The following is an 18,621-nucleotide window of genomic DNA, read 5'->3' as shown; positions in this document are numbered from 1 at the left end:
AATTTAACCGAGTATCATCTTCTAAGATTGGCTTTTAGTTTTCCGAAGCCTCTTGTGGATACTTGTGTGACGGCGCCGAGTAAGGGTGTGAACTCAAAGGCAGATTGGAAACGCCTGAGTTATATTATTGTGGAACACTCTCCTTATATACAAAACCTCAAGGCAACAGGACATAACAAGTTCACAAGACAGACAATATTACAGAGGAAAAACCAGACAGGAATTTTCATGTTCGTTTTAGTGCGAGGGAGGAGCGAAGATACAAGCATAATATATACAAAAGGAATTATGTACAATTGTGTGAAACACGGTTGGTACACTTGGCGTTCACTACGTAGTCAATGATATCGAGGTTGTCCGATTTCAGCTCAGCAGCCATTCTTACAAGTTTTATATACATACCAACACATCAGAGATCAGTGGCTTACTACCACGTACAAGATAATCAGATAACAAAACAAAGGGCGTTTGATTTGCGGCCCAAGGACGAGAAATTGTCATTGTAACTCTCGTCCTCTTTGTGGTCATCCCGGTGAATTAAGGAACGCTTGACCTTTGTGCATTAGTATTATACCAAGGTATATCTATAGACCTTCTATTATACAACATGCAAATTTTCACACGGAATGTGCCTTGAGTTCGTTTTGGAAAAAAAAAATAACACGTAAATAATGGCTGCATCGAATGTGCTTTTATCACTAGTATAATAATTGCAAGGAAGAGCAAAAGAATAAACGATTAAGACATAACATCAATAAATTATACCAGTAGATGAAACCGTGCATGTACAGTATGTACATGTAACCTAATAATTTTGTGTTGACCCTAATTACAAGCAATTGATTGATATCTATAAATGATGAGATACTGCGCTAAAACGAGAGGGTAGTTTGAAACCAAGGGGGGTAGCTTAAAACCGGATTCAAATTACCCCCGGGGGTAGCTTGAAACCGGATTTTAATAACCCCCGGTGTCCTGAAACCGGTTTCAAACTACCGGGGGGTAAGATTTCGAGGGGGTTAATTCAAAATCGCTACACCGGCGCGACTATTTTAGGAGCGAGGCAATTATCGGCCTTGCCAGTTCTCTTGGGTCATTTTGAAAGCACACCTGGCTTGACCGCTTTAATCTATGGGCGAGCCAAGAAAAGGAGAAAAGGGTCAGCTAATAAGTCATTCACCCGGATTTGAACGGTCTAAGAATATAATCTTTTAATTTGATACTCTCTTTAAATTGTTTCCTTCGCTATTTTTGTTTTCAACCACGTGGTGACAACAATGTTGAAACCCTTAGACATAACAAAGAGCAAAATTGCTAATAAAAGATTATCACACTAACAGAAATAATCTTAATTTTGATATCAAGTAAATTCATTCCTCAATTCTGATTGATTATTAAAACACAGAATTCTTTACAAAAGAATTCAATTAACTAAGTTTAATATAGTATATTTACATTGGTGATTGTGTTGTTTTAGAATTTATTTAATTAATCGACAAAAGTTTTATACAACGACAATTCAGTGATCAAACATGGTTATGGTGACTCTTCGTCAGATGAAGTTAGTTTTATCACAAAAAATTAAATTAATTCGTTAGGACAGACGTCCTTTTTCATGTCTTCCTTCATAATGTTATCAGTGCGCTTAACAGCGTTGACTCAATTTTCCTTGCAAATCTGAAACAATGTCGTTTTTTACATGTTGGTTGCCTCTGTGACACGTTTGATTGCTTTGTCAATTAAAATTTTAACAGTTTCATTATCCTTTTCCCATTTAAAAAACTGATAGAAATTGTGTGCTATTTTTCTGGGCGAAGAACACGAGGATGGAAACTCTCCAAAATGTTTACGGAAGGCTATAGTGCGAGACAATGAATGCGGACGCTAATCTGCAAGCATTTAATAGGATTTGACCAAAGGTCTCACTGAACTGATCCAGTGAAGATGTGGCACCGTGTATCGGGATAAAGGAGAATCGGCAAAGCCGCAAATGAGCTTGAAGTTCGAACGTAAAATGGTTTTACTATAGCCTGTCCTCTCATCCTATCAGAGCACTTTTATATTATAATAATACAATGGTTGCATTTCACAATTATTTGACCTATTACTGAATCAAAACAATTTTTGCAATTTACATTATTACTTTCGAGAAATTATCTGTTTATATTTGTTATATCTTTAAATTTTGCATATGTTACACATATTCGATGATCTTTTTTCATTAAAAGTGATAAAAAATCAGTCATTACCACTTAAAATGTCTTGACATTTTCTTATAATCTTGTCGGTCAAGTAAATTCTATTCATTCTTTTTTTATTATTATTTGAAATTTCCGTCTGCCACACTATCCATTTCCCACACAAGTTTGTAATATTTTGCGTTTCATTACTATTTATTTTAAGATTTCATTCACCAAGTTATGATTTCTTTAGATTTCTTTGCTTTTCTCATATATATTTTTTCTTTAAAACCACACAGTGTTCTGCATTATTCGTGCAATAGTATCTTGTATTCTGATGATAAATAGATACTGAAAGAAAGAAAAACATAACTATTCAGATTAAGTGTTATGGATTCTCTCCAGGGGAAAAATGGTGTAAAATATGGATAGAGGATAAATTAAGTAGCTACCGATAATTTTATTAGCCTATATATATATATATATATATATATATATATATATATATATATATATATATATATATATATATATATATCACATTCTCTGTGCCTTCAAAACTCAATTCTTTTCAAATTTTTATGCATGAACGCGAAAACAAGTACGCCTAATTAAACATGAGATAATCTCCATAAAAGTCCAAAAAATCCTTTCAGTATATTTCTCCCAGGAGACATTTGGACTCTCGGATTAAGAGGGATAAACAGAAAAAGTTATCCTATAATGACTTCAAGAGAAATAAGTACCTTAACACCGTAGCGGAAAAATCACCACCATATAGAAGCGACAGAGAATGCCTATCATGTTCATTCATATTATTTCAAGTCAGATTTATATTGAGTAAAAAATAAAGAAAGCAAAAATATCAAAATTTGGCCTTTTCATAATTAGATGTAGGTTACCATTAGTACCTGAAACCCCGTAATGTACCAAATTTGGTTAACAAGTACCAAAAACGTAATCATGTAGACCTAATCCTGGGTGCTCAATCCTCTTGAACTCAGCAGGTAAGTCCGTAGCCTGTGTGGGCATTTCTCACAGGCCAAGAGCGCCCAAGGTCTGTTGACCTTTGAGCCAAATTTTGACATAGTTTGCGCATGACGTAGTTGGGGTGAAAGCCAGGTATCCTGGTGCCTACTTCCCTTATTATAGTCAACAGTAACAGCTGAAGGTATCAACTCGCTTTTGTGAGCTAGAGCGATAATACAGTTTTACGATTTTGATATAAAAATTCGATAACTTTCTTATATTATACTTATATAAAAAACTTCCGTTGGCCATAAGTATGCCGAAGAATTGTGAGTTTACAAATGCAACTCCAATTATGATAGGAATGCAGACCTTATGTTTCATTCCTTCTCTAAACATAAAGAAACAAAACACAAATTTGATAAACCTTTTACTATAGTCAAACCATTCGGTGATGATCGCTGAAAAGAGCTCTTTGGCAGAAGTTATCGTGTCTGAGCGTAAACACTTAGTTAATTTTTCCTTGAAGGAAGTTGTCTTTAGAGACAAGTTGAAAACCTTTGAAAACAACAATAATGGCAGATTAAGAGATTAACAGTCATACAGGGACAAGTATCCTATTTTCCATTACCCTTTCTTTACAACTGTACTTGCTGAAACAAGATCACCTGAATAACATCAACATGTTTCATACATACACACACACACACACACACACACACACACACACACACATATATATATATATATATATATATATATATATATATATATATATATATATATATATATATATATATATATATATATATATACATTTATATAACTCGAAAACTGGCATCTAAGCATAAAGAACGCTTATAATGAACTTGGAAGAGTTATTAAAAGAAGGACCTTTTACATCTTTTTAATTGTTCTGCCCTTGTCAGGTACTTATCTTTCACTTTCCGTGCTTGTGGAATTCGGGTCACATCCGTCAATCAATGGTCCTTCGGCTTATAAGATTAGGATTTCTTAAAGGAAAAGTCAATTCAATCTTCATTCTCTCTCTCTCTCTCTCTCTCTCTCTCTCTCTCTCTCTCTCTCTCTCTCTCTCTCTCTCTCTCTCTCTCTCTCTGTTTATATATATATATATATATATATATATATATATATATATATATATATATATATATATATTATGTAGATTTTCTTCAGAGATTCTTTGCATACATTGAATGCAATGTTTTCTCCACCTTCCACCAGTATTTTTTCAAAGGTGGGGATTTCCTTTCGTGCATAAAAGTTTAACACTGTTCTTTAAACATATTCAAGTCATCTAGAGCAGTCACAGTACGAGGGTGATGCTTTGTTCTATATTGAAATCGAGGTTTTCCACATTCTTTTTGCGTTTATTCGATGAACTATTAATTCAGTAACATTAGAGGCTTCAGACGTGCGGATACAGGCTTTGGTTACATCAGTAAAAGGGTTGCTGTTCATCTTCATTGTGAAATACTTGTACACACTGTGTAGGCTACTGTTTCCACGAGTTAGTTAAATTTCCAATCGTTTAAGTTTGATAGCTTATGCAGTCTTAAGCACTCCATTTTATACCTCAAGATCAACCATTCTGGGGATTAAATATGGCTCACTGATCTTTGCCTGATAAATTTACCCTTGTGACCTCCAAGATTTCATACTCACCATCTGCCAGTCTTATTACGACAATGGGATAAAACTGGCAGAGAGAGAGAGAGAGAGAGAGAGAGAGAGAGAGAGAGAGAGAGAGAGAGAGAGAGAGAGAGAGAGAGAGAGAGAGAGAAAGAATTTAACTTCTGGTTAATCGTAGCCACCTCTGGTTAATCCTGTGAGATTAGTAAAAAAGGAAGGACGTCTGTCATGAAGCGGCTACGCTTTATCAGTTCCACTCAGTTTGGATGGGTCGTGTCTAAGTACTGTGTTCTTTTTTCCTTATCTTGATAGAATTATTTTGACACGAGTAAGCTATACATTGGGTCAGATATCGTCTCAGCGGCCACCACAGATTGGTTTTAACTTGGGTTTTACTATAATCCTGTTGCTTCTGATAAGGGCATCCGTGTGTTTGCAAATGTTCCACAATCAATAAGGTTAGTTAGGAATCATTTCATTGCCAGGGGCTTCATTTTTGTGAGATGTCGAACGTTTCTCAGAATCCATATATTATTTCAAAATAAGGCAAAGTAGAGGAGGGAAAAGCGTGATATGAGTAAGATGACAAAATGAATAAGATGATACAATGAGTAAGATGACAAAGGTACTATTATAGTATGCTATCTACCGTCGAATTTCTACTATAGTATGGTATCTACCACAAAGTATGTTATCTTCCGTCAATGTTAATCCTCCTGTTTGATGAAGATTATCAAACAGATTACTTACCACCAATATGTTATCCTCATTGGACTTCAATGATAGTTTAATAATATTTATTGGCAGGACAACATGGGTGCATAATTATAAGCAGTTCGTAGTGATACTTTTATTACAAATTATTCAAAGCTCATCATACAACAATGTTACATGTTATTCAAATGGAAAATCAAATATTACAAAATTTAAAGAAAATAATCTATGAAAAAAATTCAATCAAAAATTTATTCTACTACTGCTTGTAAACATATCTTACATCATTCAAGAAAGCAGGAAATATATCGTCGTCTTTGCTCAGAACTTTCCAACAGTAATGATCTAAATGGGATTGTAAATGCTGATGGGGTACTCCTCTCTTCTTTTTCAGTATGTCAATCTTGGCACTAAGTATGTGCGCCTGAATTTGGGTCCACATAATTCTGTTGATGGTTCAGGGTTTTGTGCTCATACCCGAGAATCCTTAAGCACATGTATGCTGGCCATTCATCGGAATGGATTACAGATCCAAATTGGCACTCACGTTGTATGATAGGGATCAACGTTTCCTTAGCTCTTCTTTCAACGTAAAAGTACCTGCAATCAAGTCCATTTTGCAATCCAAAAACCCAAGGTCCATCGATGAGAGCGCCGTGGTTCTTCTAATTAACAGGTTCAGCATCAGAATCTTCAGAGTTCGGAGGATGGTCGCCAGCCAACAATCGACCACGGTTATACTTACGACGACCAGCAAATCGAGCCTCATCAATCTGTATGGGGTTTTCCTCAGTGCCAACCATTTTGCCTCTAGTTTGACATGAAACCATCACACTACACACTTCCCGACACATATTAAACCAATCAGTATTAGGTGATTTCCCAGTTAATTGTGTGGTAGTGTTAATTGGGGTCTCGTAAACAAAATAATAAACCAATTCCAAAATTTCACATAAATTCAGTCTGCTGTTTATCGTCCCATTCAAATCACTATAGTGAAAAAACTTATTTCCTTTCCGAACCGAACGATAAGTTTGGCACCCTTTTTTTGAACATCTCAGTATTGGCACAAATTCTCCTTTTCTGTTCCTCTTCTCTTTTTCCTGCATCAGAGATCCACATTTATGACAAGGAGGCACAGCTTCAGGTAATAATAATGTATGAAATGATGAGAGGTATCATACTATAGTGAGAAAGGGGTGGTAGATAGCATACTATAATAGCACCGATGACAAAATGAGTAAGATGATAATATGAGTACTATGACAAAATGAATTCGATGATAAAATGAGTACGATGACAAAATGAGTAAGATGATACAATGAGTAAGATGACAAAGTGAATAAGATGATAAAATGAATAAGATGACAAAATGAGTACGATGACAAAATGAGTAAGATGACAAAATGAGTAAGTTGATAAAATGAGTAATATGACAAAATGAGTAAGATGATAAAACGAATAAGATGACAAAATGAGTAAGATGATAGAATAAGTACGATGACAAAATGAGTAAGATGATAAAATGAGCAAGTTGATAAAAAAAATAAGATGACAAAATGAGTAAGATGACAAAATGAGTAAGTTAATAAAAAGAGTAAGATGACAAAATGAGCAAGATGGTAAAATGAGTACGATGACAAAATGAGTAAGAGGACAAAATGAGTAAAATGATAAAATGAGTAAGATGACAAGATGAGTACGATGATAAAATGAGTACGATGACAAAATGAGTAAGATGACAAAATGAGCAAGTTGATAAAATGAGTAAGATGATAAAATGAGTAAGAAGATAAAATGAGTACAATGACAAAATGAGTAAGATGATAAAATGAGTACGATGATAAAATGAGTAAGATGACAAAATGAGTAAGTTGATAAAATGAGTAAGATGACAAAATGAGTAAGATGATAAAATGAGTATGATAACAAAATGAGTAAGATGACAAAATGAGTAAGTTGATAAAATGAGTAAGATGACAAAATGAGTAAGATGATAAAATGAGTAAGATGACAAAATGAGTAAGATGATAAAATGAGTACGATGACAAAATGAGTAAGATGACAAAATGAGTAAGTTGATAAAAAGAGTAAGATGACAAAACGAGTAAGAAGATAAAATGAGTACGATGACAAAATGAGTAAAATGACAAAATGAGTAAGTTGATAAAATGAGTAAGATGACAAAATGAGTATGGTAAAATGAGTAAGATGACAAAATGAGAAAGTTGATAGAAAGAGTAAGATGACAAAATGAGTAAGAAGATAAAATGAGTACGATGACAAAATGAGTAAGATGACAAAATGAATAAGTTGATAAAATGAGTAAGATGACAAAATGAGTAAGATGATGAAATGAGTAAGATGACAAAATGAGTAAGTTGATAAAAAGAGTAAGATGACAAAATGAGTAAGAAGATAAAATGAGTACGATGACAAAATTAGTAAGATGACAAAATGAGTAAGTTGATGAAATGAGTAAGATGACAAAATGAGTAAGGTGACAAAATGAGTAAGTTGATAAAATGAGTAAGATGACAAAATGAGTAAGATGATAGAATGAGTACGATGACAAAATGAGTAAGATGAAAAAATGAGTAAGATGATAGAATGAGTACGATGACAAAATGAGTAAGATGACGAAATGAGGAAGTTAATAAAATGAGTAAGATGACAAAATGAGTAAGATGATGAAATGAGTAAGAGGACAAAATAAGTAAAATGATAAAATGAGTACGATAGCAAAATGAGTAAGATGATAAAATGAGTACGATGACAAAATTAATAAGATGACAAAATGAGTAAGTTGATGAAATGAGTACGATGACAAAATGAGTAAGATGATAGATTGAGTACGTTGACAAAATGAGTAAGATGACAAAATGAGTAAGTTGATAAAATGAGTAAGTTGATAAAATGAGTAAGATGATAAAATGAGTACGATGACAAAATGAGTAAGATGACAAAATGAAAAATGAGTAAGTTGATAAAATGAGTAAGATGACAAAATGAGTAAGACAATGAAATGAGTAAGATGACAAAATAAGTAAAATGATAAAATGAGTATGATGACAAAATGAGTAAGAAGATAAAATGAGTACGATGACAAAATGAGTAAGATGACAAAATGAGTAAGTTGATGAAACGAGTAAGATGACAAAATGAGTAAGATGATAGATTGAGTACGTTGACAAAATGAGTAAGATGACAAAATGAGTAAGTTGATAAAATGAGTAAGATGACAAAATGAGTAAGTTGATAAAATGAGTAAGTTGATGAAATGAGTACGATGACAAAATGAGTATGATGACAAAATGAGTATGATGACAAAATGAGTAAGTTGATAAAATGAGTAAGATGACAAAATGAGTAAGATGATGAAATGAGTAAGATGACAAAAAAGGAAAATAATAAAATGAGTACGATGGCAAAATGAGTAAGATGATAAAATGAGTACGATGACAAAATGAGTAAGATGACAAAATGAGTAAGTTGATGAAATGAGTAAGATGACAAAATGAGTAAGATGACAATATGAATAAGATGATAGAATGAGTACGTTGACAAAATGAGTAAGATGACAAAATGAGTAAGTTAATGAAATGAGTAAGATGACAAAATGAGTAAGGTGACAAAATGAGTAAGTTGATAAAATGAGTACGATGACAAAATGAGTAAGAGATAGAATGAGTAAGTTGATAAAATGAGTAAGAGATAGAATGAGTAAGTTGATAAAATGAGTAAGATGGTAAAATGAGTACGATGACAGTGTGTAAGATAACAAAATGAATGAAGTATTGTATTAAATACAAATGTAACTTTGGCCAATGTTTTTTTCTCTTTTCACCATTCCTCTTGCATCTATCCCAGTAACTATCTACTGTAAATTGAATAAGATTTAATACTCTATAAGCTTATATGTGTTTGCATTTTACTTGGGTTTAATAATTTTTTAATAAAATTTTGTTAAAACATCTATGATGTGTATACAACAACCCTCAATTAAAGACAAGATATAGAAAAATTTAGGTAAGAAAATAAAGGGTTCGGCCCACCTAGAGATTGAGGCCTGGTGGATCACCCAGATTTCTTAATCCCCGTCATCACGAAGAGGCCATCGTCTTCACGGCTATCGGCCTTTGGGTCAGTTTAGGTCGTGCTTTGGTGAGGAAAGGTGCTACACTTCTCTGACGAAGTAAATGCGTGATTTTTCGTTATAATTGTGAAAACAGCAATGGTGAATAAGTGCAATGTGCCAAGGTGTCGTGGGAACTATAAAAATACTGAAAAAAGCATTCTTTCACATTTCCACATGATGAAGAGCTTCGGCGGAGATGGGTCCTTGCTATCAAAAGAGAAGGGTTCATACCAACCTCACACAGCAGGCTAAGTATATATATATATATATATATATATATATATATATATATATATATATATATATATACATGCATACATACATACAGTATATGTATATATATATATATATATATTTATATACATATATATATATATATATATATATATATATATATATATATATATATTGTATGAATGTATTCCTGTATATATATATATATATATATATATATATATATATATATATATATATATATATATATATATATATATATATACAGGAATACATTCATACAATATATATATATATATATATATATATATATATATATATATATATATATATATATATATTGTATGAATGTATTCATGTATATATATATATATATATATATATATATATATATATATATGTGTGTGTATATATATATATATATATATATATGTATGTGTATATATGTATATATATATATATATATATATATATATATATATATATATATATTATCGTGTGTGTGTGTGTATGTACGTACATACCTATGAGTGACTGAATATTGATGCTAGCATCTATTTATTTCCTTAGTAATAATCAAATTTCGTACAGTGGGTTTCTAGCGACATTAGTTTTCATTGTAATATTAAAAAAGAAACTTACAGAATAACCGAATGTATATACATAGCGAAAACAATGTTAACGCATTGCTTTTGATCTATTTAACTGGATTTCAAGTTGTTTAAATAGTGATCACTTTAGGCAGAGTAGTTTATTCCGTGAGTTGTTTAGGTCGTGATCCCTATTCATTCATTAAATAAATTACAGTATACATTAAAATCACATCACAGGTTCTCAAAATTGCAGCCTTAACGACGTATGCCCTAATGAGTGGCTGCCTAAATTATTCTCCGGTAAAACGACCTGCTCCCATAATAACTGAATCTTGTTTATCGAAGAATTCTAATTTCTCTAAAAACAATCATAATGCTATGTCATATCGGTGAAGAAAACACTGACTATTGCATTAAAAATAAACAGGAACTATATCAATAATGCGTTTCGTTTACTGAAAGTTCAAAGTTTGTGTGATATTTGTGTGTGTTTCAAAATCTTTTGCTGAGCTTATGTTTTTACAGTTATGAAAGACGCATGAAACTTTTTTTTTTTTAATTGAGCGTGAATAATGTAACTGGACATTTGTTGAAATGCAATATATTTCTTTGTAGGCGTGTGAGATGCATTTCCAGTCAGGGGACATCATTTGGGAAACTTCACATTTTGATGAAAAGACTGGGGAGAAAGTTACTGCAAGAATTTCCAAACCTCGTTTACGTTCTGGTGCCGTACCATCGCTCTTACAGAATTGCCCTTCGTATCTTTCCTCTGCTTCCCACGTAAGAGAAACTCCAGAATCTAAGAGAGCGAGGCTTGACGAAAGACATTTACAAATTGCAATGGCGGAGAGTATTGCTACCCGTAATCTACACAAGGAAGAAAAATCTTTCAAAAACATAGAACAACTCATGTCAAAAATAGGCTTTTTAGGCAAATCATACTGGGCAGTTGTAAAACGAGAAGCTCCTGTGAACAACTGTAGAATTTTGGATCCCCCTGAACATCATATACTCTTATCATTGATTATAAATACCGATTGTTAAGTCAAAGTGTTTGCTAAAGGTGTCGAAGTTAAAAAGTTAGGAGATTTTAAAGTTCCTTCTCAGGTCCATGACGTTACCGAGCTAGAACAATTATTGGATAAACTTAAGACGAGCAAAATTCAAAAGATTCTATTGACGTAATCCTTGTATTACAGTTGGTCATTTCATTATTGAGAAACATTTGTAATGAGGACTCTAAATTTTTCTCAGCAATCACATTCATATATGAGCAATTGCATATGATGGCACTTAAAAGGCTTGAATATTCTTCTGAATTTGTAGTATTTTCATCACTGTTGTATAACTGCCCGCCTCAAGGGTATAGACTATTGAGAGATAGTAGTTATGTAATCCTCCCTATAGTTTTTCGACAATGAAAAGGGTTTTTGTTTCAAAAGACTTCTGTCCATCCATTGAACATCATACCCACAAAATGTATTAAAGCTGAAACATTGCATGCTATAATAAGGAAGGTTATAGTAGGTTTAGAAAACATCGGTTTTACAGTCCTTGTAGTCATAACAGAAAATAATGCTATCAATGGTAAAGCGATGTCATTTTTTGCTAATCCACCTAAATTATCCATAGTATACCGAAACCCTCTCCATACAAGTCTATATTCTTAAATGCCTCAGAAATAATTGGTTTGGACAAAATATAGTAATGAGAAAACAATGAGATTTCCAAAATTTTCTTGTACAGGCCATTAGTATGAAAATGATATTGAAATATATTATGGTCCATTAATTACCTTGCAAAAGCTGTACTCGTTAGAGGCAAAATCCCTTTTGAAACATTTGTATGGTTTAACACAAAAAGCTTTATGGCCGTCCAATCTTGAAAAGCAAAACGTTAATCTGGTTCTGAAAATTTTCAATGATTATATTATTGAAGCACTTTTATCATTTCGAATGGAAAACTTCTCGCCATTTTCCGCTGAAGTAGCTCATTATATTAAAGTAATTCATACTTGGTGGACGATAATGAACGTAAAGTCAAAGTTCAAGGGTAAAAGACTAAATGATCCGTATGCCACACCACTATAACTAATGAACATGGCGATAGAAAATATGAATTTCTCAAAAACTTTGACTTATGGCTGCAAGTTCGGGATGATATTAAAACAGGCAAAGGAAATCTTACAAGAGAGAAATTCACAGCCATAAAGCATACAACACAAGCAATGACTGGAATAACAGAGTACTGCATTTCAGAATTAAAAATAATTATATCTTACCAGGGAAATTTCAAACGGATAAATTGTAAGCAAGATTTAGTAAATATCGTCAAATGTCAGGTGGTAATTATAATATATCTGTAAGGCAGATTTTTGAGTCCGAGAAAAAACTAAGAATGATTTCCTTCCTTAAACAAGAGTTATCTTTGGATGGAAAACCTGTTAAATTAACGCAGTTTGATGAAACTAAACGGGATGAAATGAAACAAAATGTACAGGAAAAGTTGGATATAGATGTAAATATTGTAAAAAAAGACTTTGTTGAGTGTGAAGAAGTTCTTCCAATAATTGTATACTTGGCGGGTTACTGTTGTTACACTGTTGATAAGAGATTAGGTTATAAGTCTTGCAAGGAACTCATTACAGTAAGTGGTGAAGATTTTCCCCAAAGCCACAATTTAATAAACGGTGTCAGCAGAGGTTCCCTTCTACATCCAAGTACAAGTACTGTAAATATTATTATGTATACTTATTTGGTTATTAAAAACTCACGGAAATGAAAAATTTTCTAAGATCTAAAAATCACTGAAAGGTGGCATTGGCAGTGACATTAAAAGCTATTGCTAATGATGATGCTGGATTTTTTATTGATACTTGTGACGCAGGTCACATTACAGAAAAAACTGAGAGGATGCTTGTATGGGCAGCAACAAATTCTCTTTTGAATAATTTTTGCCGAAGAGAAAATGAATTACTTACTTTCAACAAAACAGAATGTAAAAAAAGAATATTGGAAACATTAACAAATTAATTTACATAAATCTAGCTATTTTTCCTTTTATTTGTATTTATCACTACCATAATTATTATTATTATCACCATTATCATGATCACTACTATAATTTCTAGTATGAATTATTATTATATTTCAATAAACATTTACATGGAATCTTGCTGTTTCCTTTCATTAGTTATTCATAGCCTGTGTAGCTCTTTATTAAATAAAAAGTTATCTAATTATTACAGATGTTTCACTTCCCTCATTTTATTGAAATTTTCATCATAACTTTGTTATTAACTGTTAGAATAACTAAGTGAATACGATACTTCACTGTTCTCCGCTTATCTGCGGGAGCGAGACCATGGCCTACTCTATCTCAGGGTTAAAAGAATAGGTCCTGCAGGACAAACCGTACGGTCAGTCCTCTTCGTGTATGGCCGGCTTAACACTGTATATCCTTCCGTTTTTTATTAATTTCGCTCATTGTAATAATTTGCTCTCTTCTCTATCGATGACTTTGTTCATGTGAACATGCATAGAATGTATCTCTATTTCAATGTTATTAAAATGTGTTATTTCAATTTTTCATTACTTTTGTTTAGTTTTTCTATTTCCTTATTTCCTTTCCTCACTGAGCTATTTTCTGTGTCGGATGCCTTAGGCTTATAGTATCTAAACTATGGAATTCCAGAGGTTAGTCAATTCGAAATGATAAACCATAACATTAGCACTCTAGTGGACAAAGACCTTTATAGAAGCTAATAGAGAATGCCTATCACGTTCCTTCATATTATTTCAGTGTATTGGTAAGTACAGTTTATATGGTAAAAATTAATTGGTTTTTGTGACTGGCCATGTGTGATTAGGCTAAAAAGTGAAGTGCATTTATTTCTGTTTAACCGTTCGGTCACGTTGTGCGAGTTCAAAGGTCGTAAGAGTAAATGATTTATTTCCTATAGTGTTAAAGTGTCAACTTTTTTCATTAATTGTCAAAATAAGATATTTTCATAAATTAATTTCTAGTGATACAAGTGATTGTAAAATTCTTGAAGAGCCATTTGGTCTTAAGTCTAAGGTGTAGCTCAGATTTAAATTTCTAGGGATTTATTTAGGTGTTAATTTTGAATTGTTATTTCAATAGAATATATATATCTTTGTAAAGTGTGTATTATTTCGATCACCAATAATTAACTCAGTAACTGAAGTAAGAGGTTGATTTAAGAATAGTTCCCTTTAAAAATAAAGTAATCACCCAGATTTGTTTTGAGTGTAACGTAAAAAGACCTTTAGATATTTGGTGTTCATATATATTAACATCGGGGTGTTATGTATTATTCTCAGAGCTCAGAGGTATTCTCGTGTGTATCAGAATTATGTAAAATAAAGCAGGTGAGTTTGAAGCCTGCGAATTTGCATAATTCATTAATAGTAATGTATATATTTTTTGGTGCCCAGACACTAGGATCGGGTAAGTCTTGATAGGATTCCAGGTATTGTTAGGATATATTTTTTTGGATAGGTATAATTTTTTGTAAAGTATAGATGGCTCAATTAAATGTACAGGACTTTTAGAAAAACCCAATTGTTCAGGAATTGTCAGAAGCTAATGTAACTAAAGCTCAGTGGCTCACTATTTAAATGTCATATGGTGGGCATTCAACTAGTGGAATGATTAAAACCCAAATTAAGTGTCTAGCCTTAGAAGCATTGATAAACTCAGGAAGGTTGCCAGAAGATATTGCAGCAGCTCGCGCCCTTTGTGAGAAGGCTGAAGCAGAATTTGTAGCGAAGCGAGTATCAGATGACCCACAAACTGAAGGAATGAAAGCAGTAATGAATGTAGAGGCTGAGATCAGGCGAATTGCAGTGGAAGAGAATTTGATTAGATTGAAGATGGTGGCAGAACGGGAGGAATGGGAAGAAAGAGAGAGAGTAGAGGCAAGAGAAATTGCAAGACATGCAAGAGATGGGGCAAGAGAAATTGCAAGACGGGAAGAGAGAGAGAGAGAGAGAGAGAGAGAGAGAGAGAGAGAGAGAGAGAGAGAGAGAGAGAGAGAAATTGCAAGACATAAAAGGGAATTGGAACTGTTGAATGCCGTGCAAGGTTGTCGTCAACTCAGACAGGTGTGACTCCTGCTGTGCACGATCCCATGTTTGATGTGGTGAAGGCGCAGAGGTTGATCCCGAAATTCACCGAAGAAGCTCCTGACGAGTTCTTCGATCGCGTCGACGATGGAATGGCCATAAGATAAATGGCCTGTGTTATTGAAGAGTGTCCTTATTGGAAAAGGGCGCAGTGCATATCTTGCCTTGTCTCAGGACCAGAGGAAGGAGTATCAAGAAATTAAGAGTAGCGTGCTGCAAGGGTATCAGATAACTCCTGAATATTATAATGAACGATTTCGAAATTTGCGAAAGGACGAGAAAATGACTCTCCTGGATTACGCTTATTAGGTACAACGATGTTTTAAGAGATGGATAGAGGCTGCCAAGGTGAGAGAGATGGCTAATTTAGAAGAACTGATAGTGCTGGAACCATATTTATGAGGAATTCCTGAACATATTCGAACCTACTTGAGAGAGAGAGAAAGGTGAAGAAACTTGATAGAGTTGCTTTTCTGAGTTAAGATTATAATATTATCAGTTGTAAACCCTCCTTGGGTATGAAGTTTCATCAGACTACCTTTAATTTGAGGTACGCAATGCTTATCAAGAAAACATGGGATGTAGCTCGAATGAAATGGTGTTTGGACGAGAAGTAAGAGAACCGATTAAAATGTTGGTAGAAAAAGGGAAAGATCAAGATGAAATGGATGAAGAATACATCAGGAAAACTAGCCAAGGAAAAATGAAGAAAAGGTTTGATATGAAAAGTAAGAACAGACAGTTTGCAGTATGACAACAGGCATTGGTTTTCATACTGATAAGGAGATTCCCTCTCACCAACAAGTTCTAAGGACCATTCCAGATTTTTGAGAAGATCAGTGACCTGACCTACGTTATCGAAACACCAGGAAGAAGGAAAAGCCAAGGAAGGTACATGTTAACTTATTGAAACCATACTTGAGTGAAAACGACACAGAAGCTTCTCAGGTATATATGGCGCAAACCATTCCATCCATGGAAGATGATGACGGATATGAGGTAGGGGCTGTAACCAAAGTGAATAATTCGTCCAACATTAGGAACTTAGAAGAGAAATGGACCTATTTGAAGAAGAAGCAGCAAGAGGAATTAAGCTGATTGATAAAAGGTTTCCTTGAAATTGTCTAAGACGTCCCGAAATGAGCCTACTTGTGAGGCATGGGATACACCTTAAGACCACGGAAAGACCATTCAAACAACATGCCTACCGACTGTCGCCGTATCACTGAGACGTCATGAGAAAAGAAGTGGACTATTTGTTGCAAAACAGATTAGCTGAACAAAGTTCTAGCCCTTACAGTTGTCCATGCTTGCTCGTGAAAAAACGCAATGGATCTTTCAGGATGTGTACGGACTATCGAAAGTTGAATTCGATCAGTGTGGCCGACAATTATTCATTGCTGCTCATTGACAAACTACTCGACAAGATTGGACAAGCGAGGTTAGTCTCTAAGATCTACTTGTTAAAAGGCTATCATCAGATTCCTTTAGATGACAATGCAAAATTATTATCAGCTTTTATAACCCAGTTTAGGTTTTATCAATACACAGTCATGCCATTTGGTCTAATGAACACACTCACTACCTTTAAACGAGGGATGGATAACCTTCTAGGATCGACTGAAAGAGTAGGCGTATATTTCGACGATATTGTGATATATTCATTGACCTGGGAAGAACATCTCCGAATCCTGGAGAAGTTATTTCAAAACTTGCGAGTAGCACATCTAAGGATTAACCTGGAGAAGAGTGAATTTAGAAGGGCAACAGTTAGGTTCCTAGGATTTGAAGTCAGAAGAGGGCAAATCCCCCTGGTAGACACTAACCTTGAAGGAATAAGGAAAGCTTCACAACCCACAATGAGGAGGCAGTTACAAAATATTTTAGGATTGACAGGATTCTACAGACAGTTTTGCCTAAATTATTTGTCGATTGTCGCACCCTTGACAGGTTTGACTAGCCCTAAGAAAAAGTTGGTATGGACCAGCGAGTGCCAGGAATCCTTCGACAAGATAAAGGCAATATTAACCTTATTCGCTTCACTCAGACAGCAACAATGGGAGCGAACAAAGACTGAAGACTTTACAAGGAAAGAAAACTGCAGGGGTCCAAACAAAACGCGCCTCTCAGTCCAACTCCGGTTTATTCTCTTGTTAAATCAATTACATAATTTCCAGATAGCTCTTGGTAATTACGTATCAGTAACAAAAAACTAAACAATCATATTATATATATATCCAAATTTGATAATGCAGTAAGGAAAAATTATAGGAAATTATCTCACAGAATAAAATAAATAAATTAAGAGGTTTATTCATATTCAACATCCTCCTCAACATAGGAGTATCTACCAAGACTCCTATGCACATAAAGATAAAATGCATATAAGGTACAGTATTACAAATTTAATTTCACTGCTGCCTTTACAGCACGATTTCTACTTGTATATAACAATACAGGCTCAACAACAGGTTGTGCAGTACTAAATTCACCTTTATCAGTATCCTCAATAGATTTACAGAAACAGGTACAGACAAAGAATTATCATGAGTATCACCGTAAAGTACATTATAATCAGATACTATATCACATACACTTGAAATCTCAAGATCATGTATTTTTTTTGTATAGTTCTATTGATAAATAACACCCTTAGAAAATTTAAAAATGAATACTTCTTTTGAGTCCATTTTTACCAGAACACACTTTTACAATAACTCCAAGTGGCCATGACAACCTATGAACATTATCCTCACTAACTAACACCAAAGAATCTTTCTTTAAATTACATTTAGACACAAAACATTTAATGTTACAGGGCAAATTTCTTATATACTCTGTACTCCATTTTTCCCAAAACTTATCTAATTGCTTTGGTGGTTGGATTCTCGTATACATAAATCTCTGGAAGATACACAAGAGAAATTTTCGTCAATATTGTCAGGTTAAAAATCAGCAGTACAACCAATAAGGAAATGTGAAGTAGTCAA

General features: G+C 33.6%; 1 pseudogene; it reads right to left on the bottom strand.

Annotated features, from left to right (window-relative positions):
• Positions 1–5,775: 5,775 nt before the first annotated feature.
• On the bottom strand, positions 5,776–6,670 carry LOC137636430 (uncharacterized; annotated as a pseudogene).
• Positions 6,671–18,621: the final 11,951 nt, after the last annotated feature.

The sequence above is a fragment of the Palaemon carinicauda genome, chromosome 3 (assembly GCF_036898095.1).
Source record: "Palaemon carinicauda isolate YSFRI2023 chromosome 3, ASM3689809v2, whole genome shotgun sequence".
Lineage (NCBI taxonomy): Eukaryota > Metazoa > Arthropoda > Malacostraca > Decapoda > Palaemonidae > Palaemon > Palaemon carinicauda.
Note: the sequence above shows the minus strand (reverse complement) of the source record. Positions and strands in the feature narration are given on the sequence as shown.